Source organism: Myotis myotis, unplaced genomic scaffold, assembly GCF_014108235.1.
Source record: "Myotis myotis isolate mMyoMyo1 unplaced genomic scaffold, mMyoMyo1.p scaffold_m19_p_10, whole genome shotgun sequence".
NCBI lineage: Eukaryota > Metazoa > Chordata > Mammalia > Chiroptera > Vespertilionidae > Myotis > Myotis myotis.
In genome coordinates this window covers 46,092,881-46,111,138 of record NW_023416314.1, presented here as the reverse complement: position 1 = coordinate 46,111,138, position 18,258 = coordinate 46,092,881, and the positions used below count along the sequence as shown (strand labels likewise).

Below are 18,258 nucleotides of genomic sequence, written 5' to 3'. Positions count from 1 at the left end.
AGAAAAGCTAGACTCTCTGGCTTGTTTCATACTTTATTTTTTTAATCACCATTACTCTTGACAGTCCATTTCGACAGGTATGTGGATGAAAACAGTATCACCAATCTGTGTAATTTACTCAATGTGGGACATTGTGGTGAAGGGAGAAGAGGGGAGTAAGCACCCTTCTTCGGCTTGCATTTCTGTGACCAGGCCAAGAAGAAAGCAGGAGTAGCCGCTCTGGTGTCCCACTGATGAGGGCTCCGGGAAGAGGGCCCAGGGACCTGTCTGTGGCTGGGTCTTCTGCAGGTGGCGGCGAGGGATGCACAGGACCCACTCTGCCCAATAGGGAACAGGTAGAAATTTATTTGAGAGGGATGCTGTCGATGCCTGGACCAGTATTTAAGAGAACCATTCCTCCAAAGGAATTGTCCGGTTTGGTTCTCCAAGGTAATCTGAAGGCAAAGGCACAGACAAAGGCCCATTGTTTTGCGCAGGGCAGCTGTTTATTGCATTGGTGCTAAGGAGGGGTGTGGGAAGCCGGCAGGACTGTGCCTAGGTCAGGGGTGGGCAAACTTTTTGACTCGAGGGCCACAATGGGTTCTTAAACTGGACCGGAGGGCCGGAACAAAAGCATGGATGGAGTGTTTGTGTGAACTAATATAAATTCAAAGTAAACATCATTACATAAAAGGGTACGGTCTTTTTTTTTTTTAGTTTTATTCATTTCAATCGGGCCAGATCCGGCCTGCGGGCCGTAGTTTGCCCACGGCTGGCCTAGGTGCTCCGATTTGGGGGTGGTCCTGCTGCCTGGTTATTTTCTTCTGAGTCTCTTTTGTGGAATGTTGGGCAAACTGCGTTTTCCTCCGAGCCGCAAAATCTTAGCTTCACCTTCTACTTGGTCTCCGTGCTCTGGAGTTTTTGTGAAGGTTCTGAATGCCTGGGAACAGAAAAAAAAAAAAAAAAAAAAAAAAAAAAAAGCCTAAATGCAGCTTGAGAATTTCCCAGCTCTCCCAATCTGCCTCTCTTGTCTAAGGGAGCCTTCTGCGTTTCCAGAGCCATGCTGGGGGGAGTGTGTGTTTTGGCCTCTCTGGAGAAGGGCACATTAGCTTCCAGGGCCTGTTTACATTAGTTTGGTCCTTTCTGCTTTTGATTACAAATGAGGCCTTGAGTGGGGGACTTCCCTGCTTTCACGGAGGTCACTTCTTCCCTTTTCCTGCTTTCTCAACTTTCCTACCTGGGGAAGAGCTCCCCTCCCCTCCCCTCCCCTCCCCTCCCCTCCCCTCCCCTCCCCTCCCCTCACACTTTCCTTGGCTTAACTTCTTGTCTTCATAGACTTTGCCTTAGTGAGTGGGTCAGTTCACAATCAGGAAGCAGTTCATCTGTCCCCCAAGATTCCCTTTTGCTGAATTCTGTGACTGTTAGACCCTTTCTCATTTGCCGTCACTGCCTTAGTTGTCAGTGCTCTCCCCTAAGAAAAGGAAAAGTTGTCCACATGGACTGCTTATCAGTGCTGAGAAGCTCGATGTTGGTGCAGGGTTTCCTTGTTCTTCGGAATGTGTGTCTTGGCTGCTCAAGTAGAATGTAACCCCTTTGAGGGTAAGAGCACCAGGTCTCTTCTTTCCCTTTCCCCCAACTTCAGTAAGCCTGGCGTGGAGAGGAGAGCTGGGCCAGGCGGGGTGTGGGGAGTTACATCACCCTTGTTCAGTGTCAGCCTGCCCCAACCCTCTCTGAGGCTGACTTCACTGTATGCTCTCTAAGACTATGGCTTATTACACATACAAGAGGAAACCCTTTTGCCCCTAGGCCTGCCTCAAACCTCTTTGTTCTTGTTCATTTGAACAGTCATGATATCAGAGCCTTTGATACAATCAAGTGACCATGTCTGTTCTTTGAAGCCATTTCTTTCTTTAAAAAAAATATATGTTTTTTAAATTGATTTCAGAGAGGAAGGGAGAGGGAGAGAGAGACAGAAATATCAATGATGAGAGAGAATCATATATCAGCTGCCTCCTGCACGCCCCACACAGGGGATTGAGCCGCAACCCAGGCATGAGCCCTGACTGGGAATCAAACTGTGACCTCCTGGATCAGAGGTCGATGCTCAACCACTGAGCCATGCCGTCGAGCGCCATTTCTTTCCTAAAGGTCACTGGAAAGCTCAGGTGACGTTTACTTGATGGTAATAACTCTCCACTCTCTTCATAGCGCTCATACTCTTTGGAAGGTTTCTCTCTGGGATAATTCAGGTAGGGTTTTTTTAAACCAGTGGACCTAATTTTGTATAGTGACTTCTTCTGTTCCTCAGCTTTCCTCCAGCTGGCTGATCTCGGTGCTTTTCCAAGGGGAAGACCCTTGTTGGGGTCCCTGGAATTCCCTTCCAGTTCTACCAGTGATGTTCTGTGCCCGTGGTTCTCTGCCTCTACCCCACCGCCCCCTCCTTGGTTCCCAGGCATTCCCGTCGCACACTCACAGATTCCTGTCTACATCACTAGATAGTTGAACATTTTCTTCTGGCTTCTGTTTGGTCAGCTCTCAGATGGCAATCTGTTCGCATTCACACTTAGATCTAGAGTCCTCTTTTTAAGCCTCAACAATTAAGCCCTAGCTTGTCCTTACTTTAAGATTGTATTTTTCCTCTTTTGTCACCATCTGCTGGCCTTGGCAGTGGTCTTCTCTTCAGTTTCCCTGCCTCTCCCCTGCAGTCTTCCCCTCCAGCGTAGATCACAGATGAAATATTTACTTAGTCTCTGCCAAACATTCTGGCGGTGTTGTTTTGCTTAAAAAGACATGCAGATAAACTGTTTTGATTCTTGGCCTTGGTGTTCCAGGGCAGATGTTTCTCCTATAACAGAGGTATTGTGGTCAGTTGGAAAGAGTGCTGGACTAGACTTTGGAGAATTGGATTCTAATCCCTGCTGCACTACTAATTTGTGGTGTGATCTTGCGCAAGGCACATTTCTGTGTCTCAATTTCCTTTTGTCAAAAGGGACCTTATGATAAAGAAGATAGGAATCTAGGGATGTGAGATGGGAACCCAGGAAGTAAGCCTGGGGGGTGGAGGAGAGAGAAGATAGGCTCGAGGCAGAGAACCATTCCCATGAGTTTCATCAGTGAAATCAGAAGGCTACTCCGATCCCACTAGAGATCAAATTAATATATACAGTCACTTTGGAAAAGTATGAAATGTGATAACAGAATGGTGGACATTCTCTGACAGGGATAACCTCAGGAGATAACTGTGTCATCCTGTCGTCCGCCCCAGGGCTTGCTCTGAGTCCACACCTGTTAGCTGTCACCCTTGGGATGTGGGAGGCCCGGTCTTCCGTGGGTTCAGTTCCAGAACTCTGCCTCCCACCTCCCACCGCCTTCAGAAACCCAGAAATATTTGGAAACTTAGCCAAGATCTTCACCTGGCTTTGATTTCCCATCATGTGGAAAACTGTCCTTGGAAGTTGCAATTTCCAGAAACCGTAAATGTTTGCTAACATGTCCAACTTCTGCATTTGTTGATCACTCCTTCTGTGCATGGCTGTGTTCCAAGTCTTGTGCCCTGAAGGTGTTATAATTTGGTTCCAGTAAGGGAGGGGGGTATCTGCGGGATTCTCTCAGCAGGAACTAGGAAATAAAAGTAGACAAAAGGATTGAGAGATGCCCCCTTGGTGTTCATGACAGGCAGTTCCTTGAAGAAAAAGCAAAGTGGTTTAACGTCTGCCTCTGCAAACCAGAGCCCCCACATAATATACATGCTCATATAGGCAGAGCTGTATTTCTTCGTTATCCCTCCCTGTCCCCTCTGAAATGATTCTGGGATTTAATCAAATCTTGCCTAGTTTATACTTTGTCTTTCCAGATAAAGTTTTGCCTTGGTTTCTAACAGTGCAGCATGAGTTGGACAAAGATGGCCTCCAGAGTCTTTTGCTGCTCTGTAGTCTTTTTCAGGCATAATCAGCAGAAGTGTCTCTAAATGAATGCAGAGCGACCTTTTTCTGCGGGTTAGGGATAAGGACCTGAACTCGCTATTGATATGCTCAACCTTAGGAGGCTCTTGGGCTGCTGAAACTTGCTAGAGAAAGTCATGGAACTGAATAGGATAGTTCTGGGGAGAAGAGTTATGTAATCAACTCTGTATGTATACTTTCCACTGGGCCTTCTTTGCTATTCTGCAATACTTTCATTTGTCCCTAAATCCCTGTTACACAAACTACAATGCTCATTCCACATTTTTTGTACGCCATAAGCCTCAATTCCATCATGATTCTGTTTGGTAACATAGAATTCTGGGATGATTCCTTTTTTTTAATTTTTAAAAAATAGGTTTTTATTGATTTTTAGATAGAGAGGAAGGGAGAGGGATAGAGAGCTAGAAACATCGATGAGAGAGAAACGTCACTGATCAGCTGCCTCCTGCTAACCCCCTACTTGGGATCAAGCCCGCAACCTGGACATGTGCCCTGACCAGGAATTGAACTGGGGACCGCTTGGTTCATGGCTCAGTGCTCAACCACTGAGCCACACCCTCCAGGTTTTTTTTTTTTTTAATTTATTGATTTGAGAGAGAGAGATCGAGATTGATTTGTTGTTCCACTTATTTATATATTCATTGGTTGATTCTTGTATGTGCCCTGACTGGGGAGTGAACCCACAACTTCGGCGCATTAGGACAATGCTCCAACCAACTGAGCTACCCGGCCAGGGCCCTGGTTCCTTTCCGTTAGATAGCTAGGTATTCTCCAGTTCACCCAGCACCAAGAGAACGGGCAGTGAGCGTTTCCAGTAGGCTCTGTAGACCTGTTCATTGTGAATGCCAACATCATCTGCAAAATAATGGTTTGACTTGGGGCTTGATAAGAGCTGTGAGCTCAGGTCTGGCTATTGGCTATTTTCTCCATCCCATTTTGCTTTAAACCAAGTTTTCCCAGGCAGACAGCCCATTTGGTAGCTGTCAGGTGATGCCTAGTGTGTCCTCCCTGCCTCCAGTTCTGGGTATCACAAACTTGCTGGTTTCTGTCTCTTACATTCGTAGCTCATGCAGATCTCCCTCAGGCCGGTGTTCTTCAAATCTTACATCCTCTAACACCCTCTTCTTCCATCCGCTTTCTCTCCTACCTGCTTGGCTTAGTTATCTCAGGAAATACGCTTTCTGTCCTGTTCCCTCTGGGGTTGTGGAGTAAAAGCTAACCCTAATCATAGCGGATCAGCATGACACCAAGCATCCTTCAGAAAGGAATGTCGGACATTTGGGAATGAAGCGAGGCGGTGCGGAGAATCACTGCTATCAGTCCTGCCCTTGTGAGGACCTTTCGAAATCCCTAAACATGCCCATCTTTTAAGGAACCAGTTTTTTTTCCAGGGCTATAATTTTGAGATATGTAAAAACTATTTAATTTTATTCTTCTATGTTTTGTTTTACTGCTAGCATTTACACAGCTGTTTTTTGTTTTTGTATCATTATTATATGTAAACAGTATTTTAGCCATGCTGTTTAGTGATGAGCTTATCTGGGCATCCAACTAACATGTCTAGTATTATTTCTTTGGAAAAATGTTTTCAACTTATAAAAGTGACCGACTGATAAAGGAGAGTTTAATGAAAACACAGCCTTCACCCTCTGTCCTGTGCTGGCGATGTTGCTATGGAAGGGGCTGCCTCTGCTCCTGTCACATGGAGAGGAAGAGGAGTGCTTCCCAGGAAGGCCTGGGCTGGATCAGGAAAACTCTGTCCTTCCTTTTGTCTGAGTCTCTAGGTAGGTGGTAGTGGTGGAGGTGCTGGTGTGGGCCATGCCTGACTTGCCTAAGCTCTTTTCTTTATCCCCCACAACCCGCCCCCCCGCAGTGTGTATTTCTTTGGGGAAATACTTTAGCTTAAAGCCTGAAAAAGTTCTCCCACTTTGAAAATCATGATCTAATTATGCCCAGACCACATTCTTTAAACATATTGTTTTGTGGCGTTAATTGAATTATCTCCTCCTTTTTGGGAGTAGGAAATAATGCATTCTTGTTGTGATGCTGTATCAGTTCTCCAGTGGAAAGCTTCTCGTTGGAAGCCGTGTACATTTCCGGTGGGACAAGTTCATGAAAACGGAAGATGTCCCTGGGCTCTGTGTGCAAACTGCAGCATCTCCTTGTAGAATGAACAGTTCAGGAAAGTGGAACAATTGTTCTGGGTAAAATTCTAAGCTCTATTAGTTCCAGGTGACTGAGAATTTCCTGCTAAGTGGGACAGCTTGCCACATGTTTTTGCCTGGGGACAGTGTGTGTCATGTAGTTCCAAAGAAGTATGTCCATACCTGATCACCTCTTTCTTTGTCCTTCTTTCTGTGGTGCCCAGAGATGGTTTGAGCTCATCTTTGGCCTCATCTCTGAAAAACAAACAAACAAACAGAAAACAGCATGCATTTTCATCAAGGTTTGGGAATAAAATCTGTGGCCACAGGGCAGGGTAAAAACAGTGGTTCTTTTAAGTAGCAAACCTCTCACCTTCGCTTCATTGGTACCAGGCTGTGAGAAACTGAACAAACCAGCTACAGACGCGTCTTGTGCAATTTTGAGGTGAGGATGGGCAAAATCCCAGGAGCTGGGAGGCAGACATGTGGCTACCAGAGAGATGACATCAGCCAGTTTACTGGTGCTGCGGAGGGAGATTCCAGGTGCTCAGCCTCCTTCCTGCCCGTGGGGGTATCTGAAGCCACGCCCGGTCCTATTGGCAGCCAAGGCCTTTTCCCCTTTGCTTGGGAAAAGCCTACATATAATTCTTGCCTCCTGCTGTCCCCATAGGGACCTGACTTTGGAAAGGGTCTTGCAGCTTTGGCTGTGGGAACAGAGCTTGGAGGAGTGAACAGACATGTGTGTCTCTGTGTGAATTCTGTGTTAGTACTAACAACCGGTGAGGGTTTCCAGACTGGGAGTTGGATATGAGATGGAAGGGGAAGATTGGGCATCTGTCTTAGGAGTTGCCCTTTTCTTGGAAGGGAAGCAATTTATGATTTAACTCATTTTTTATTAAAATTATGTGAATATTTTCTTTTGATTCTCTTAACGTGGACACCTAGGAAACAGGAAGGTATTTCTGATAACCTCCTTTCTGTGTTCTGCTCCTTCCCCTGTGCTGATCTTGGACGAGAGCCTCACAAAGCGGTAATGGGTGACGAGCGGGAGAAAGTGCTTCTGCAGGAGGACCTCCCTCCTTCCTTGGCCTCGTGTCCGGGATCTGGAACTGTGGTGGGGCTTCTTGGGAAGCCGACTCATGGTGGGAATAGGGGGAGCTTTATAGCCTCTGAAGCGTGTCAGGGAGAATGGAGCTGGAGGTGGCAGAGCCTGTAGAGCCCATTGCTCACTAGCTCTGTTTTCCTGTCAGATGTTGGGCACCCACTCTGGTTCCACCCTCCTCACCCAAGACGCGTGGATGGGTGGTTGAGGGGTGGAATGAATCCTGTCCATGGAAAGCCACCAGCAGAAAGCTTATACTAAGCTGATACTTACTCGAAGAGGCTCAGACATCCCCATCCCAGGCCCACCTTGGGTTCCTTTGGGGCGTCAGTAGTTGAGGGTTTCTCTAAGCCTCCCTCCCATTCAGGGATAGCCACTGCTTACATGGAGCCATGCGGGCCAGCCCAGGCTTGTTCTACCGGGCATCTTCCAACCACTGTGCCTCTGAGCTGTCCAAGTCTTTCTTCTGAGAGCCTAGTTCCTCCCCGCCTGGGCCCAGGAAGCTGTGGTAAGCTCTTGGTTTCCTTTGCAGCTGGGCACTTCTGGGAAGCTGTCTGCATTCCTTTCTGCCCAGCTCTCTGCCTCTGGGGCCCTGGGGAGTGTGGTGGGGAGAGCGGTTGCTTCATGCCTCTGTGCCTAGGAACGCTAAGGCAGTTTTCCTGAGACCAGTAGAGCCACTGGAATAACCAGGAGTTTGAAGGTGGAATTTCCCTTTCTTGCAATTCTGGAATCGGGATAGCTTTTCATAGGGTGTGGTGTGGTACTGATTCTTCTTGGAATTTTCAGAGCCCCTTGCTGCTCTGAAAGGGAGGGAGGGAGGAAGAAGACTAGCACTCCCTTTCCTGAGATCTTTGTTTGGAGGTGGGTGCAGAAGATGCCTTTTGTGAGGAAGGAGCTTAGAGGCAGGTGAGAGGATCTATCTCCTGGCTGCCATCTAACTGGGTGTGCTACATGCTGAATGGTTTATGGTGGCATCCCCTGGCCCGTGAAGGCAGGAGCCGCCTCCTTTACCGAGTTTAAAATCTTCTAGAGGGCCTGTAAATTAAATGGCCCAAGGGAGCATTAGAAAGACTGAACATGCTGGGCACATGAGCCCAAGAGGGAGACTTTTGCTGTAGATACTACTCAAGGGTGTGTGTGTGTGTGTGTGTGTGTGTGTGTGTGTGTGTTTGTTTAGGCTGGGAGTGAACAGAACGGGATAGTAAGTCTAGGGAAAGGAGGAAGCTGGCTGTGGAGAGCATGGGAGCTGGGAATTTTTGCAGAGATGTTCCAGAGTGGCTGGCGGCCAGGAGTCCTGGGAGTGGGTGTGGGCATGCCAGGTGCCTGCCCTGCTGGGGGCCTTGGGTGATGGCCATGAATGCCTTCCTCTGGGAGCAGGGCTGGTCCCATGAATACCCTCCCCACCCTTGAACAATATGGGTTTGAACTGCACTGGTCCACTTATACATGGATTTTTTCCCCCCAAAATACTGTAAATGTATTTTCTCTTCCCTGTGATTTTCTTTAGCTTTATTTTCTCTAACTTTATTTTAAGAATACAGAATATAATACATATAACATACAAAATATGGGCTAATCAACTGTTTATGCATTGGTAAGGTGGTCAACAGTAGGCTATCCTATATAATAAAAGCCTAATATGCTAAGTGTCCGGTCATCCAGTCGTCGGTTCAGCCAATCAAAGCATAATATGCTAATGATATGCTAAGGCTGCTCAACTGCTTGCTATGATGTGCACTGACCACCAGGGGACAGATGCTCCTACTGGTAGGTTAGCTTACTGTTGGGGGCCGACCAATCAGGACTGAGCTAGATGGGCCAGACACGCCCTGGAGCCCTCCTGTGGTCCCTCCCTGGCTGGACAACCTCCTGCATCCCTCCCTAGCCCTGATTGTGCATTGGTGGGGTCCCTTGGCCTGGCCTGCACCCTCTTGCAATTCAGGACCCCTCGGGGGATGTCGGAGAGCCGGTTTCAGCCCGATCCCACAGGCCAGGCCGAGGGACCCCACTGGTGCACGAATTTGTGCACTGGGCCTCTAGTTAGTAGATAAGTTTTGGGGGAGTCAAAAGTTATATGCAGACTTATGACTGCTTGGGGCTTGGCATCCCCAACCCCTGCATTGTTCAAGGGTCACCTATATCTATGTGATTCTTGCCTGTCTGGTCCTGGCCTAGAGTGTTCTGGGGCAGAGGCACTGGGTCTGAGAGGGGCTGACTGTCAGGAGTCCCCACCTCCCAGTGTGCTGGCTCCCCGAGGAGGACAAGCATCTTGGCAGCTGCCAGTCCTCGCTGGTGTGGCTCGTAGGTGTGTGTGCCCTGCCTCTTTAGGGCTTGAGAACAGATGTGGCTTAATTTGAAGCAGACCTACCTCCAGGGCCCAGATCTGAAATGTATATTACAAAATTACTGCTAGTCTTGGCTCTTCCTCTGTGTCTTTCTTCCCTTTATCTTCCCATCACAGTCAAGGATTGTGAGCAGCCGCTGCTATCACACAGACTGATCAGGGCATTAAGAATGGAGCTAAATATAACTGTCTGCACACACTGCTCTGATGTGCTCAGGCGCATCCTTGGAGAAGCGGTTGATGTGAGTCTGTGATAGAGAGGCCTTTCCGCCCCAAACAAAGTGAGTGAGAACGGGGAGGAGAAGGTGGGAAGGCACTTCAGGAGTTACCGATTTCACCTCTTCTCTCCCCCTCCCCTGCCCCCCATCATTTCCTCTTAGTGGTCAAGGACAGGAGAGAGAACTGAGATCTGGCTCTTCAGCCATTAGGCAGTCAAACTCGTCCTTGCTGTATTTTTCATCTTAAGCAACATTGTGATTCAAATATTACATAAAACTTCTTTTCTGACTGAGATAATTTATAATCTATTGGGAGAGACAAAATGTGTTAAGTAATTAGAGAATATTGAAGATCTTAAAACCATTTGATCACTAACTGAATACGTTTGTAGTTCAGAAACAAAGTTGTATCTTGAAACTGTAGGAAACTTTTCTAGGAGGAGGCAGGATCTCTTCCGGTCTTGGAAAGTTAGGTGGCCTTTATATAAGCAGAGGTGGGGTGGACGTGTTCTAGATGCGGGAAACAGCAAGAACGCGGAGAGTGTGGCGCTCCCAGGCCACCGTGAGGCTCTGCCTTGGACGTGCTGGGCCCGCGGAGCAGAGCTGGAAGTTTGGACTCCAAGTTCTGCCTTGTGCATAGGAGATGGGAAGTGATGCAGCGGATGTGGAATTTGTGGAAATCACTCTTGTAGGAGAAAGTAGGATCATTTTGGAGAGGACAGAGGCTGGCAGGAAGGAGACCCGCTAGAGAATATGGACCGTCAGCAACAGGAATAGAGAGGAAGGGGGAGAACCCTAGAGAATATTCCAAAGTGGAATAGGTAGGACCTAGACGTGGGGTATGTTAAGGATGCAGCTGCGGGGAAAGACAGGGGATGCCAAAATTTCTGCCCGGTGAGAGTATGTTTATGAAGTGCTTTGCACTTTTCATTCAGTAACTATCTCAGAGTTGTCTGGGCTCTTAGAGTTCATCTAGTCTGGTTTCATTTTCCAGATGGAAAGATTAGAGCCAAGAAAGGGGAAGGTAATGCTCCCAATACACACAGCTATTTAGTGGTGGAAGTGGGACCTCCAGTCTTGGCCTTCTATCTCCTAGGGCAGGGGTGGGCAAACTTTTTGACTCGAGGGCCACAATGGGTTCTTAAACTGGACCGGAGGGCCGGAACAAAAGCATGGATGGAGTGTTTGTGTGAACTAATATAAATTCAAAGTAAACATCATTACATAAAAGGGTACGGTCTTTTTTTTTTTTTAGTTTTATTCATTTCAAACGGGCCGGATCCGGCCCGCGGGCCGTAGTTTGCCCACGGCTGGCCTAGGGGGAACTTTAAGAAAGAGTAGCCTGGCGGGAGGAGTGTGGGGTCCGACAAAAGTCCTGTCTGGCTGGGTGACATTAGGCGATGACCAATCCCTCTGAGTCAAATTAAGCTTTTTCAGAAGCATTCAGATCAGATCAGTGGTTTTACTACTAAGAATTTTTTTTTTTCTTTTAGAACCACTAGGCAAGGAAGATGGACTCCTTGGTTTCTTCTAGTTCTGAGATTCTTAAGAGTACAGAAAAGTAACGTACATGACAGGCATTGAGGTGGGTTTCCTGGGGGACTGTGGCTGGTTTCCAGTGTGGTGCCTCTCGGAGGGTATTTGAAGAGTAATTCGACTCCACGTGGTTTTCACTTATGTGCTGACCACAGAACCTGACTACTGAGGAGGACAGCTCTGCTGTCAGCAGGCTGTGGCCAGGACAGTCAGTAGTTGGGAACTCAGAATTCGCAGAGTTACACTATGGCTCTGCTTTTATCAGCTTCCTTTCCCCACCCCCTTTAACACACACACACACACACACACACACACACACACACCCCTCCATTCCCCTTTTCCTCTCTCCCCTTTTAAATATGTTTTTATTTATTTTTAGAGTGAGAAGAAGGGAGAGAGAAACATCAATGAGAGATAAACATAATCTATCGGCTGCCTCCTGCATGCCCCCTACTAGGGATTGGTCTGCAACCCGGGCATGTGCCCTGACCAGGAATAGAAACAGTGACCTCTTGGTTCCTGGGTGGATGCTCAGCTGCTGAGCCACACTGGCCCTTCCCTGTTTTTCTTGTCTCATTCTCCTTCCGCCTTGTCTGTCCTCTCCACTCTTGTATATCTTGTCTAAATAACTTCCTGTGTTGGAGCCACCTCCCCTCTTGGTTGAACGCAGACATGACTACAGCGAAGCACCTTGTGGTATTGTTATGTCTGCATTTCCTGAGGTGGGGACTGGCGCTCAGTGACCCCAGCCAGAATCTGGGAGTCATTCTGGACCCTGCCTCATCTCCACAGTCAGTCATCTTCAAATTCTCGTTTTCTATTAAAATAGCTCTTGATCTTCCCTCCTCGTGTGCATTCGCATTGCCCATACAGCAGGAGAGAGAGAGCAGGGAGAGAGATTACGGTTGAAGAAAGAAAAAGAGACATGAGGGTCATCTTTGGTATCCTCAGAGGCATTTTGCAAACCTCCAAATTCCAAATTAGAGTCTCCATCTTTGCCTCTCACACGCTTGCAGCTCCCTCTGGGTCTCTGACCCTCAGTGACTGCCCGGAAGCTGGGCTTCTGCTGGCTGTGTTTGGAGAAATTCCAGGTCTGGAAAGGAGCGACAGTTTAGTAAGCAGTGGTAGCTCTCTTGGGAGTCCATGGGCAGAGTCAAGCCTCCTCTTCTTGCTGAGCCCTCCCTAGGTGGACTTTCCCTCTCAGCCCTGTGGGCCTTTTCCTTGGAAGAGGTGTGTCCGCGCATTACTGGCCGCAGGCGGTATCTGCACTGATGGTGCGTGGCTGCAATCTCACCCCCTTCAGGACTCTCTCAGATGGTTGACTTCCTTGTCTTGAGGAGAGCCAGTGTGTCCCAGCGATAGCCTCTGGAGTCCCAGGGCTTGTGAGAAAGAAGGCTTCTGCTGGTATCTGCTGTGATGGGGACAGTAGTCCTTGACCCTTTGTTCTTTTCACTCTGCCTCCCTCCTCCCAGCCACTAGCAATGTTAGCCAACCAGTTATGTGGGGTATGGACAACCACATTAACCCAGGGTAAGAACCCTGGCACTGAGGGAATAATAGGCTTTCTGAATTCTTTTTTCCTTCAGAAGGCTAAGTGGTGCTCAAATATGTTCCTTGACATCCTGGGAGTAACGCTCAGGAATTCCCCAAATATGTTATTCTCAGACTTCCAAGCAAGCGTCCTCCTGTTTCTGTCCTTCAGGGTCTTAAATTACTCTCTCCTCTCCCTCCACATTCCTTTGTTTTTGCCTCTTATCATTTTACCCATCTTCCCCTCCTTGTGACACAGGGTCTGTTTTTCCCCGTTGCATAGATTCCTCTATGTTTTTTATTATTATCATGTATTGGTTTTGGGTGTACAGCTTAGTGGTTTGACAGTCATATACTTACATCGTGTCCCTGATTCCTCTATGTTAATCTCTAAGTGAAGGAATGTTTATAAGCACCCCTTTTTTAGGCACAAGTCAAACTAGCTCTATTCTACATTAGGCAACATCTAATCCTTACAGAAATTAGAAACTTCTAGGTTCCCACCCTTGGGGAAAAGAGAGAGAAATGGTTTAAAAAACTGCTACAGGATGTTGATGTGTGTTTAGTATGACACATCTGTAGACCAGGGTCACCTCCGTGTTCCTGGGATAAGAACGGGATTTTGAGGGACCCTGCTCTTCTCTCTTCCTGATTCTTCTTGAGTCCTTGGACAAAGCACCGTGGTTCCCCATCATGGGAGATGAGCTGGTATGTATGTATCCCAGCGATGCCTGGCCGCGCTGACTGCTGCATTCCTACTGTCTAATGTTTCAGTTACAGTCAAACTCGAGTCCTTGCTCACAAACAGCTATCAGATGACAGCTCAGTATAGGAGGTTACAGATCCACAAGAATTCACTCTGATAGTTAAAAATATCACTTTGCAGTTCTGATCATGGCTAGCCATGGTTTGGGGAGATAAAGGGTACGCATTGTTTGGATTCCTGAGCTGCTCTGGGTCCTCGCTAAAGCTCGGTCGGTCAGAGCCCCACATGGGAGGCTCTGATGTGAGCAGCAGGAGGGACAGGGGGCAGATTAGGCAGGGCTCAGCTGTCTCTTTTTCTGTAAGCGTTCAAGCCACGAGTCCCCAGAGATGACTCCGTGGGGCTAAAAGTGGCAGTTTTCTCTCTTCCTCTTCTGTAGGAGGACTCAAGAGCCTCATGAACCGGGCGTGTTATCCTATTTTGCTGTTTAAGGGGCGACACAGACTGGATTTTCTTTTTTTCCCTTCAGAGTGCTTGCCTGAGATGTGATTAAGACTCCATTTACCCCCAAGTCTGCAAATATAGTGTGAGTGCCCTGGATACACTATTGTTCTAACCAGAATGGAAGGGAGTGAGACACGGACCTCACCTGGCCTGTGCATTTCAGTCACTGAAGCTGAAGTCACATTGACTCATCCGTTGACTCATTTTGAACCATTCCTCAAGTCTCTTTCACGTGTACCATTTTCATTCTCTTGTTGTGCAGTTTTTCCCCTAAACTTGTGTAAAATGATATCTTTTGTCCTTTTAAAATGTCATGTCGTTAAGGTTCTAGTGTGTGGAGGCCTTTTCCCCCCTGATTATCTCAAGTATATTAATTATCCCTTCCAATTCATTTGTCATATGCATTTTTGGCATGCAAGTCGTATCTAAGTCATTGATGAAAAGGTTGACCACATGGGGTCTGGAGCAGATGGGAAGTGTTCTAGGAGTTCAGAGTGCGTCTTCCTGGTTAGTATTGATCCATTTTGCTGCACGGGTTGGGCCCCGCTGCTCTGGGTTACCAGACCCTCCAGCTGCCCGTGTATTTCTGTTCTATCCACAAGATCTTAATCCGGACACATTGTGTCCCCAGCATTCATGCATTCTTTGATATATGTGTGTGCATATGCATGTGTTTATATGATATGTAACATATACCATATACAAATATCATGTAAATATGTATGCATATTATATTTAAAACCCCAAACTGTTATTTATAGACCACTTGCTGTCTATTGCTGAGTGTTTTACATATATCTCCTTTGTTCTTTACAATCATTCTGCATTTCATTAAGTAAAAGTAGTTACTTTTTTCTAAGCATGACTAGTACTTAATCTCCAGTGATCAGTGCTTCCTCCTGGGTCCTTGCCACTTGTCATAATTCATATAATCTGTTCTGGAGTTTTGCCTATGACATTGCTAATTTAATAAATACTTATTGAGCATGTACTGTGTGTAAAGAAAGCACTGCATTCCAGCCTGTTGGGAATTTAAAGACAAATAAGAAATGGTCCCTTTACTTGGAAGATTAAAAATATGAAGGAATGAACAGTGGCTTGGTGGGGAAGAGAGGGAAAGTCAAAGCACACAAAAGAGAGAGTCCTGAGTCTGGATGGGTGAAACTGGCCACCTCCTCAGTCCTAAGTGGCAGTCTTCAGAAGCCACAGTGGTGGCATGTTCCATGTTCGAACCTCTTTACAAAGACGAAAGGCATCCAATGGACTGATGGTTTTAAATCCTACCCCTGCACTTTGCTGGGAGTATCTTCCTGAGTTTGAGAGTGAGAAGAGGCAGGCCAGGAAAGGGTCCACTTTAAAAAAAGATATTTTTATTGATTTCAGAGAGGAAGGGAGCGGGAGAGAGAGATGGAAACATCAATGATGCGAGAGAATCATTGGTTGGCTGCCTTCTGCACATCCCCTATCAGGGATCAAGCCCACTACTGGGGCATGTGCCCTGACTGAGAATCGAACCATGACCTCCTGGTATGTAGGTTGATGCTCAACTACTGAGCCATGCTGGCTGGACTCTATGTGCAGTTTGTTTGTCTATTTATTTAATACTAGAGGCCCGGTGCACAAAAATTTGTGCACTCGGGGGTGTGGGGGGGCCTCAGCCCGGCCTGTGCCCTCTCGCAGTCTGGGACCCCTCGGGAGATAACGACCTGCTGGCTTAGGCCTGCTCCCGGGTGGCAGAGGGCAGGCCCAATCCCTAGGTGCAGCCCCTGGTTGGGCTCAGAGCAGGGCCGATTGGGGAGTTGGGGCGCCGCCCCCTGTCATGCACAGAGCAGGGCGGATTGGGAGGTTGTGATGCCAGCCTCAGTCACGCTCAGGGTAGGGCCCATTGGGGGGTTGGGGCACCGCCCCCTGTCACACTCAAGGCAGAGTTGATGGGGAGGTTGTGACGCCACCCCCTGTCACGCACAGAGCAGGGCTAATCGGGGTTGAGGAGCTCCCCTCTGTCACTCACAGAGTAGGGCGGATCAGGGGGTTGGGGCGCCACCCTCTATCACCCACAGAGCAGGGCCAATCAGGGGGTTGGGGCGCCGCCACTGTCACACTCAGGGCAGGGCCGATGGGGAGGTTATGGCTCTACCCCATCACACACAGAGCAGGGCCTGTGGGGGGCGGGGGGGTTGGGACGCCGCCCTCTATCACCCACAGAGCAGGGCCGATCAGGGGGTTGGGGCGCCTTTCCCTGTCAGGAACAGAGCAGGGCCGATAGGGAGGTTGTGGCCCCGCCCCCTGTCACACACAGAGCCACAGGGCGATCAGGGGGTTTGGGCGCTGCCCCCTGTCACGCTGATCCCAGTGCCGGGAGGCCTCATGGCTCCGCTGATCCCGGTGCTGGGAGGCATATTACCCTTTTACTATATAGGATAGAGGCCTGGTGCACGGGTGGGGGCCGGCTGGTTTGCCCTGAAGGGTGTCCTGGATCAGGGTGGGGGTTCCCACTGGGGTGCCTGGCCAGCCTGGGTGAGGGGATGATGGCTGTTTGCAGCTGGTCACACACCCTTCAGGGTGGGGGTCCCCACTGGGGTGCCTGGCCAGTCTGGGTGAGGGGCTGAGGGCTGTTTTCAGGCTGGGACTGAAGCTCCCAACTGCTCCTTTTTTTCTTTTTTTTTTTTTTATTCTGGGCCAGCTTTAGCTCTGGCTCCAGCTCTGAGGCTTCCGCTCCTGAAAGCAGGTATCTGGTTTGTTTTGGTTCTCGAAACTCTGTATCAACTCCAGCTCTGAGATCCCAGCTGAAAGCTGGTTTCTGGAGTTTTGTTTAGCGTCTGTATTTGTTACAATGTTTGAAACTGCAGGCTCAGAGGCCTGCAGCTGCCGGGGTCCTGCCCCAGCAGGTCCAGGGGTCCCCAAAGGCGTGGATGGAGTTGGTGAAGAAGGAATGACACGGAGACAGCGTTCAGTTGATCAGCAGCCTAGCCAGGATCTCTAGCTAGGATCTCCAGCCAAGTTCTGGTCTGGATCTCCAGCGAAGTTCTGCTTAGGATCTCCAGCCAGGTTCTGTGTCCATGTTCTCTTGCTAGGTTCTCCAGCCAGGTTCTGTCCAGGTTCTCCAGCCAGGTTCTCTTACCAGGTTCTAGTCAGGTTCTCTTGCAAATTTCTGTAGTCAGGTTCAGTCCAGGATCTTTTGCCATGTTCTCTCGCTAGGTTCTGTCTCTAGGTTCTGAGGCCAGTTTCTGTCCAGGAACTTTTGCCATGTTCTCTCCAGCGAAGTTCTTCTGTCTCTAGAGAATGTTCTGTGTAGGTTCTGTGCCTAGGTTCTGTCTCTCCTGGTTCCATATTCTAAGTTCTGTGTTTTGCTGTCTTATTACATCTGTATTTATACCAGTTGATTCAATCCTATCAATCTCTATTACAAAGGTTAGGGCGTTTCTTATCTTCATTCCAGGGAGTAAAGATTATGTAGCTTAAGCATGATTGTTCGTAGTTAAAGTGATTAATTACCCACCTGGCACTAGTTAAGAGGTTTTATTCCCTCCCTAATTTCAGGGGAAAATCCCTACCTGGGAAAACAACCTTTCTCAGAGACCTTGGTTAAAACACATAGTGCCAAGAAGGTGAGCAAACCTATTAAGAACAGTATGCCATATATGCCAGGTCCCTTGAAACAGCAAGGATAGACCGGCTCCCGGCATGCAGCGGCAGGCGGGGAACGTTGGAGTCCTCCGTCACTGAAGCAAGCAAGCCTCATGTTAGTTTCAAGCTGCCTGGCTGCCGGCCGCCATCTTGGCTGACAGTTAATTTGCATATTGCCCTGATTAGCCAATGGGAAGGGTAGCGGTCGTACGCCAATTACCATGTTTCTCTTTTATTAGTGTAGATATGTATGTACAGTTCAAATGTAAATGTTCATGTACCTATTACCCAGCTGAACACTACTATTAGCTTTGAAATCTTCTATGGGAATAAATACATTCATTTAAGAAAAACATATATGTTAAATTGTAGAAGTAAAATAGTAACAGTGTAAAGTATTAGAACTTAGTAAAAAGAAAATATGGCTAGCATGTGATTATTGTTTTGGCATAATTTTCTTTTTCACTTGTATGGGTTTTTACATCCTTATTGCAGTTATAGCTTTGCCATGCATAACAGCTGGTGCTGTTTCAGTCTTTGCAGTCATCACTTAAAGTTAATTCTTAAATAAGTGATACATGCATGTGTTGTAAATTCAAAAGGCATAAA

General features: G+C 47.9%; 1 protein-coding gene and 1 long non-coding RNA gene across 2 annotated transcripts in view; one reads left to right on the top strand and one right to left on the bottom strand.

Annotated features, from left to right (window-relative positions):
• The window catches only part of DENND2B (DENN domain containing 2B), a 181,967-nt gene that overhangs the window by 45,597 nt on the left and 118,112 nt on the right, over positions 1 to 18,258 (top strand). The gene's annotated exons all lie outside the window — the stretch shown is intronic.
• On the bottom strand, positions 3,398 to 6,611 carry LOC118664793. The gene is made up of 3 exons (XR_004970406.1): positions 6,459 to 6,611; positions 6,269 to 6,340; positions 3,398 to 3,597 (listed from the first exon to the last, which is right to left on the bottom strand). It is a non-coding gene; the product is annotated as an uncharacterized LOC118664793 (long non-coding RNA).